Source organism: Gavialis gangeticus, unplaced genomic scaffold (assembly GCF_001723915.1).
Source record: "Gavialis gangeticus isolate Ggan-Ray unplaced genomic scaffold, GavGan_comp1, whole genome shotgun sequence".
Classification (NCBI taxonomy): Eukaryota; Metazoa; Chordata; order Crocodylia; family Gavialidae; genus Gavialis; species Gavialis gangeticus.
In genome coordinates, this window is record NW_017729001.1 from 34,688,666 (window position 1) to 34,697,393 (window position 8,728).

An 8,728-nucleotide genomic window follows, 5' to 3' on the forward strand; every position below is an offset into this window, starting at 1 on the left:
GCGGGGCGGGGCCGTGCGCGCGGCCGGAGCGGACAAGAGGCCTGGTCCGGCGCCGCGCCGGACGCTTGCCGAGCGGCCGAGGGAGGGATGTCCCACAGCGCAGAGCCGCCGACGTAGGAAACACGCGGTAGCGCTGACACGCGCGAATTACCTGCTCTTTACCCCAAGTCACAGCCTTGCCTTCCGGGGCTCAGGCCCTGATAAGCGAGAGGCAGGTGGCCCCCCGCCCGGAGGAAAAACGGCAGCGTGGCCCCTAGCCCCACAGCCGCCCAGGGCCTGCGCCCCACGCCGCAGACACGCAGCGCTAGCGTCCAGGCGTCTTTTCTTCTACTGCAAAGCAGGACTGACTGCACAGCGCGCGGCCCGCGCATCGGTCCCGGGCTGGGGCAGGAGGCCAGCACCGTTCTCGGGCGCCCACGTCCTCCAGCCAGGGGAGATGGAAGGAGGCCGCGCCAGCGCCTCTCCTCCGAGCGCCGCCGTTTCCTCAGACACGAAACACCCGAGTGGCACAGCATCTCTGCCTCCACGGGGTGGGGGATTTACTCCCAAGCAAGAGCTCTTAAAATGAAGAGACGGCGTTTTGATTGCGAAGACCAGCAAAGAAGAAGAAATTCAACTCAAGCAACAGATGCCGATACTTGACTTAGCTGCGTTCTTCATCTGATAGGTACACTTGTCTGGCCTGAGAAAGCACGCGCAGCTCAGCAATACCGAATTATGTCAGCATCTTCAGCAGGAGGCAGCCAGGGCAATTCAGCTCTGTCGGGACACCTTGTCCTGCAGACCCCAGCAATCCCACACGGACAATATCAAGAAACAGAATTTCTTTTACTCCTCTGCTTCCTCCAGGCCCTTTCATTTCAGCACTCCTGCTGGCAACTTTTACTTCCTGTTCTTTTTCTTAAACCTAAACTTTAAGCCATGATAACCACAGCCAAATTCTAATAATTAAATCTTTCTTTGATGCCACAAGGAAGAACAGACAGGCAGATTTTAGTGACTGCTATGCACAAAGAGAAGTATGGAACAGGATGCCAGAAAGGCAGCAACTCTGCTCTCAGACATGTTAACACGTGAAACAAGCCAAGGAGTTTAATCATACAAAATCTGGCAACGCAAGCGCCACAGTGAGAAGCGGAGATAAAAGGAGCTGAAATGCACTTGGAATAAATGGCCTCTGTTTTCAGTCACTGGTGGAATCTGATCATCGTGACTGACAGTAATTCTAGTGATGAATTCAATAAAAGTGCCATATAAAATTGCAAATCTAAAGAATTTGGAATTTATGTGAAAACAGCTGAAACAGGAAGGACAGCCCCGTGCCCACTTTAAGGGGACAGTGAATATAATGGATCGTGAACCCACAATGCTTAGCAGGGTCTTCGGTTTCCAGCAGGCGCGCATAAACTCCTCTCCTCGAGATACGGAAAACACGCAAGATGCGCAGTGGGTCCAAGCGCAGGCGGGGGCGAGGGGCAAGGGTTGTTCACAATGACCTGACAAAACAGTTGCTACAATCTGGGAAATGCATCAAAATACTACCGGGATGAATTCAGGGAGAGCAAGAGCTGTGTCACACTGCAAACTCCACTCCCAATGCCTCTTACCTTTTTCACTTCCATGTCAGGCTGGAATTACAAGTAGCGTACCAATGCGGAGAAATAAACCTCAACCATTTCCTATCAAATGGAAACGCCTCAAGACAAAGCTGACCCACAGAACAAGGGAAAAATACAACAGAAACCGGTCCACCCAGGTGAGCGAAAGGGCTGCGCAGGAGATCACCCAGAGAACAGATGAGCAGTTACAAAAGGGAACGACCTAACGAGCTATTCCAGAACGAGGGAAGAAGGCAGGACCCACACCATGTTCGAGAGAAGCGAGGTGCAAGATGTCACACTCGGACAATAACCCAACTCACAAAGATGGCTCGAGTAGTGAGGGACCCGGGGTGGGGATGCCGCGCAGGTGCATTACTGATGCGTCTCGCTCCCTGTCCCGTGCTCGACAAAGTGAAGCATTGCTGTCTGGGATCCTTTCTGCAGAAAATCGAGTCTCGTGCTGCAGCTGAGGAGTTGAAGGAACAGACTGGACCTAGAGGGCCCGCAAGGGAAGAGACATGCTATTGCTTGGCTAACGGTGTCTCTGGGATCACCACTAGCCCGGCAGGATTACAGCAGCAGGACCAGGGGATCCCAAAGTGCTGGGACCCACTGCAGACCTGGACTGGACGTCACTACGCCACTCCCGACTCTGGCAGGGCAGCACTGTCACCAGAGCTAATGAGCACAGGCACTGCCACGTGCACACAGCTATGCTGCTTCTGGGTCAGGAGGCTGCCCAGCACTGCCTTCCCAGCCAAAAGCAGTACAGCTGTACTGGATTCACGTGGTCCCGTGCCCAGAGGTGGCATGTCTCTGCCTCTCCTCACAGCACTACCTGGTGCCATGGGGACGTGCGACAGGTTGCCCGTTTGGGGATCAATTCAGGACAAAATGCGTGTTTCAGAGATTCTCTGGGAGCACTGGGACACTCCCCTGCAAGGCAGACTGTCCCAGATTGCTGGTTTCTTTAAGCTTGCAGTGTGAACTTCTTTTTTCCCCAGACACGAAATGCGAGTACAACTGTCCCTTGTCTCTAGGTGTGGTCTCATGGTCGAGACCCTGGACTGGGCCTTGGAGACGTGGCTTCTTTCAAACGGCCTCTGTGATGCTGAGCACGTCGCCTGATCTCTGTGTCCCGATTCCCCATAGGCAAAATGGGAACGTCAGACAAGTGCCGAGAAGATAAATGCATTAGTGATCGTGAGGTACCTGATGCTACAGTGAGAAGTGCAACAGGAAGTCCAGACAAAAATCTCTCATCCTGGCTGCCAAAAGAGGCCAAAAGTACAGCTCTGAATTAACTCTAAAAATTCAAGACCCAATGCATATTGTTTTTCCTGGAGTGGGATCCTAGTGTCTGGAATAATTCATAATTGGATGATGGGCTGTGCGCTGATGTTTCCAACAGCTCAGATTACAGGTTATAGGATACTCCAGACTGCAAAGAGTCTGGGCTCAGAGACTTAAAAAAAATGTTTTGGCTGTTTTGAACCTCTTAGGTCCCACCTGAATGTTCTCAATCCCCGAGGGAAGGGCTGGACATCCCAGTGCTTACAGGTTTGAAAGAGGGATTAGCCAGAGCTCTGGTGTTCGAGAACCCCAGTTATTACGCAGAACAACACTGCACGTAGGCAAACAACACTGGAGAACAACAACAGTGTAGAAAAAGCCTTGTTCTGCCCTTACCCCTGTGCGTCCAGGGAACGAATGGATTAGATGGGAAGAAGCAGGACTTTTCATCTAATTTGTGATTCTATGGGACTCCTTCTGACCCTCCCAGATGGTCTCAGATGCAAAGTGGGAAATCACAGGTTTCCTTCCACGTGAAGGAGAGTAGATTGTTATGAGAGATCACAACCAAACAAGATGTGCCAATCCCAACATTTGTGAAGAATTCCCCGAGAACGTGGCTTGAAGCAGGATCATTAATGCATCTTTTATACCCATCAGCTCGATAAAGCTGCAACCTTTTGAAATCCAGCATGTTGCTATTCATGTATGGTGCTGTTCCACAGGACATGTAGCATTTGTCAGAATTACACCAGTCCGGCCAAGATCGGGGCAGAGGGCGGTATGCAGTATCCAAACCTGGCCTGCAAAGCGTGCTCTTACCACCACTCCTTATAAGTTCTGATTAGATCACAGCCTGAGCTGGCTTGGCTTCATTCCCCTGGCTATAGCATTATTTATTTTTTTTGCAGTATAAAATTTCTTCTTCTCCAACAGGAGAGTATTCCACTATGCCTTTTCCATCTCCTACCAGTAGGACAGAATAAACCTCACACAGAAAAGAGCAGCAAATAAATGGCCCATGGAAGCATTTACTGAAATTTGTAATCCATTTTTATGACCTCTGCAGGCTCATTCCCCCATGACAGTGATGGAGAGTTGCAATGCCAGGGGCCAGTCCTGCCAGGGAGAGGAGTGCTGAGGCAGAAGGGTGTGTGGCACTGCTCTGCTCATCTACTCCACTAGCTCTAGTGTAGCTGGTCTCCGATTTAAAAGGACGCTGTCCCCCACCCAGGTCCCCAGTTAATCCGTTTCTCCAGCTGACCTGAGGTTCCAGCACTGGAGGTCAAAGGTGGAACTCCTTCAACGCGTTCAATATCCTTCTGCAAAGGATAAAAGGCACAAGGGGACGATAACCCAGGAGAGAAGCCACATCTTATTTCTCATTTACTTGTTCAAGTAATTTAACACAGAGGTTTATTACTGGAACATCTGTATGGTTCCAGTTTTATGGCACGGAGAAAGTATTTGCACCACGGTGCTTTTCTCCCTGCCAGAAGGGCTTAGACGGCTCAGTACAGCTAGAAGGGAGGCCTTGCATAGCTTCAGCATACTGCCTGTTTCCTTTAGCCCGCTAAGTTACCCTGGGACTGGGAAAGCATTAGCCAAACTGTTTGGTGCTGCTCAGAGCCACGTATCTACAAAAGGCAGAAGAGTTCCAGGAAAGTCAAAACTCCTGCGCACCTGGGAGAAGAGCCGGCAGCAGCTGGGTACTGTACCAGGCTTGCGGAAATGCTCAAGAACCACGGCTCCCGCTGCTGGGGTGAGCGTCAGGGAGGGTGGCCTCCTACCCGACAGAAACTGGGGTCCGTCACAGCCTCTGCTGTGAAATACAGTGAGGTTCTTGCGCGGCGCTTCTTTGGAGAACCGTAACGGCTCCAATACCTCCCTATCCTGAGAGCAGACGCCAGGGCACCTCAAAAGGAAAGCTTTTGTTCTTTGAAAAAAGTAGCATGTCCATCTCAGCTGTGTCCTACAGAAGTGGAGCCAATATCTGAGAGGAAGTAAATGCCCAGACATCAGATCATATCATCTACCATGATGCTATCGGAGCAGAGCGCTATTCACAGACAGATTGCACAATGTGCTGTTTTGATGTGAACAGCAGAAGGTTATTGAAATTCTTTCTGAGTACAGATAATTAACATGAAGCAAAGGAGGAGGTGTGTGTACACACACTCCCACTTCACAGGGAGAGGGAGTTGGCTCACTCCTAATCTCTATTCTTAACGCAGTGATTGGCATTTCTGCTATATTTCAACTTAATTCTTTTTACAGCCACAGACAAAGAGAATTTCAATCATTGTTTTTACAATTACAGGCAACATCTGAAATAAAGGTGATGTGAATGGCGGGTATCTGCAGGTAATGGCAACAGTTGAATTCTTTCTGATGAAAGAAAATGCAATTCGTTCCCTGGTTAAAGGCCTCCATTTCTCTTCCCTGCATGGGAACTGTTTTGCTCGCTGCCCTGCCTGCGGTTCATTTAGACACACAGCCACTGAGTTCTTTACCATGGGAAGGAAATGTTTGCATCCACTGCAGACTGAGCCTATTCACTCTCGTATGCAATGGACACAGCCAAATGAGTTCAAATTGTAGTCAGGTCCGCAAAGCTTAATCTGAATCAATGGCTCAGTTTGTCTAACAATATGAATACAAAGTAGAAAATGATGCTGGTCAATCAGAGGTGAATGTCTCCAGGTCACGAAAGGTGAAATGACTGAACAACATCATTCTTCTCTTTTAAGCATCCCTGACTCAAAGCATTTCTTCCGTCTTGGCAGGCGCATGCAATCATTTACTATAAAGGATGACGCCCTATTCATGGAGCCTGGCCTAGGTAACTGATCTGTCTTCTCAACAACAAATAGAAGCCAGCATCATGCATCCTCTGTGATAGGTTTGCATAGATCTCCAGGCTCTGTGACAAGAGCTCCTGGGGAGCTGAGTTTTCACTTACAAAGACTTCACTTGCACAACTTATGATTAAGCCTGTTTTTATTTTTGAAACATTTATCAGGAAACAAGGTCAGTACAGCTGGCACAAAACCATCCAGCAAAACAAAAGGCTGAGACAAATATTCTATGTAAAGGACTCGTGTTCTCTTGGGGCTCCTACAGACGTGCAGCAAGGCTGCTCTGATGTGCTGTAAATCCAGAGCCTCAGAGTGGAAATTACCGCGCTCCAGCAGCCTCCAGCATCATGTGCATCAGCGTCCCTGCACTGAAAAATGGTGGCAGGGTGCTTTAAACTAAAGTTCATTTGATGAGCTTTAGTTCAAAGCACCCCGCTGCCATTTTTCAGCATGAGGACCCTGATGCCTGTGATGCTTGGGCACTTTGAATTAGCGCTGCTCACTCATTAAAGTACCCCCCCTCCCAGAGCACATCTGTAAATGCCCTTGCATTTTAAATATGAGACACTGGTTCAAGCATTTTAACTTAGCATGGTCCAACGCTTGCACCTCCTCCCCAAAGATCCCTCAGTAGTCACGCGTACCTTGAACACCAAGTGCAGTTCTGGTCTCCACACCTCCTAAAGGACATAACAGCAGAAGAAAATGTATGGAGACAGGCAGCAAGGATGATCAGGGGAATAGAGAGGTCTGTCTGCAGAGACTAAATCAGCCAGGACTTTTCAGCACAGAGAAAAGACAACTGAGAGGAAATATGTTAGAGGTCTGTAACAGGGGTAGGCAACCCCTGGCACAGGCATGAGAGTGTGGGACATGAAGGCATTTTGCTTGGTGCACGTGCTTCCGGGTGGACGGCGGGGAAAGGGCTGGGGTTGCGCTGCCACAACATGGATCGGGTCCCCTTGCGGGTCCCCCACTATCCACCCCTGGCATGCCAACATCTTAGAAGTCAAAGTTGTATTTTTGACACTGCCCAGAAACATTGCTAACCCCTGGTATACAATGTTATGAATGAGACAGTACATAGGAATTTACTGTTTATTCATGCACAGTACCGGGGAACGTACAAGGAAATTATTAGGAAGAAGATTCAAAACGAGCAAAAGACAGTTCTTTTTCACATAGCATGTAATTGTGAAATTCATTGCCAAATGATGTTTCAGAGGCTGATAAATAATTTAACCAGGTTCAAAAAAGGATGGGACAAATTCATGCAGGATGTGTCTATCAGTGGCTATTGAACATGCTCGTTAGGAGCGCAACTTACCTTCTACACCTCTGAATACTGCAAGGGAAGACAGAATGGGGACAGATCCATGTGGATGTGCCCTGCGTAAACACTCTTCCCCTTAACATCTGTGAGGTCACTGAGAGATGCAGGATCCTGAGCTAGACAGCCCTGGGGTCTGACCCAGCATGGCATTTATGCTCTAGGAGGATACTGCAATTCTGTCGGGCATGGCTGCTATTAGGCCTCATTTGTAACACAACTCAAGGAAAACTGCAATGAAAAAATAATCGTCTCCTATAGTAAAGGTTGATGCTTGTTTATTAAACATAAAAACGTGTTACGGTATGTAAGAGTTGGTCGCTGCGATGAGACGTGCATCACAGAGACCAACTGGCGGCTTTACAAATGGTGTCGTCTCGAGGCGGGCTTTGGCTTCCTCGACAACGACCCGCACATCACGACGAGAGACATGCTCAGGTGGGATGGGCTCCACCTTTCCCCCAAAGGTAAGCGTGTGTTCCCTTCTAGGTTGGCGGATCTCCGCCGGCGGGCTTTAAACTAGGCTCGTCGGGGGAAGGGGAAGACGAGGGCGGAGGAAGCCTTGGACCGCTAAACCAAGCAGCACCCACAAGTACAGCCCAGCCTAAACCGATGAGCAGACATATACACAGGTAAGCAACAGGGGCCAGGGCAATGCTGGGATTAGGGGGCCAGTGCACACACCCACAGAAGGCCTCAAATGCCTCTACACAAATGCTCGTAGTATAGGAAACAAGCAGGAGGAACTCACCCTCCTGCTAGCCGACACCAACCCAGACATAGCCGGGCTCACTGAAACGTGGTGGGACCCAACGCACGACTGGGCGGTGAATATCAAGGGCTATAGGCTGTACAGGAGGGACAGGACAGGGAGGAAAGGCGGGTGTGGCACTCTACATTAAGGAGGAATACAAATCCTCTCCAGGTAGCACAGAGTCAGAGGAGGGGCACTCTGAAGTGCTCTGAGTTAGCATACAAGGCAATCGAGGGGAAAGAGACTTAACAGCAGGGTCTACTACAGACCCCCCAACCACAGGGAAGAGCTAGACCAGGAATGCTTAAGTCAGCTCATGGAGGTCATTAGGTCAAAGGACATCGTCATCATGGGGGACCTGAACTTTCCAGACATCTGCTGGGAAGGGCAGTCAGCCAGGTCTGACCGCTCACATAGGTCCCTAGCCCAAATGCAGGACCTCCATCTAACCCAGGAGTGCACAGCCCCACCGGGGAGACGCCTCGTTGGACCTGGTGCTGGCCACGGGTGACGATCTGGTGCAGGGGCTGCAGGTGCTCGACCACCTGGGCGACAGCAATCATCGCCTGCTGGGATTCACCATCCAGCGCAAGGTGGCAAAGGCCGGCAGCAAGGCAGCAGCCCTGGACTTCAGGAGGGCGGACTTCAATGAGCTAAGGAGAATAGTCGGGGAGGCGCTGAGGTCCCGGAGGAGAGGGGAGCCGGGTGTCCAAGGAGAGTGGTCGCTCCTTAAGGAGACAATCCTCCAAGCCCAAAGGGAGGTAATCCCAACATGGATCAAAGGGGGCAGAAGGGCACACAAGCCTCCATGGCTCACCAAAAGCATCCGGGAGTGTCTCCTAGCTAAAAGGGAGGCGCACACCCAACGGAAGGGAGGGGCCATCACCAGGGA

General features: G+C 50.4%; 1 protein-coding gene across 2 annotated transcripts in view; it reads right to left on the reverse strand.

Moving 5' to 3' along the window:
• The window catches only part of TTC28 (tetratricopeptide repeat domain 28), a 296,592-nt gene that overhangs the window by 176,780 nt on the left and 111,084 nt on the right, over positions 1–8,728 (reverse strand). The window lies entirely within an intron of this gene.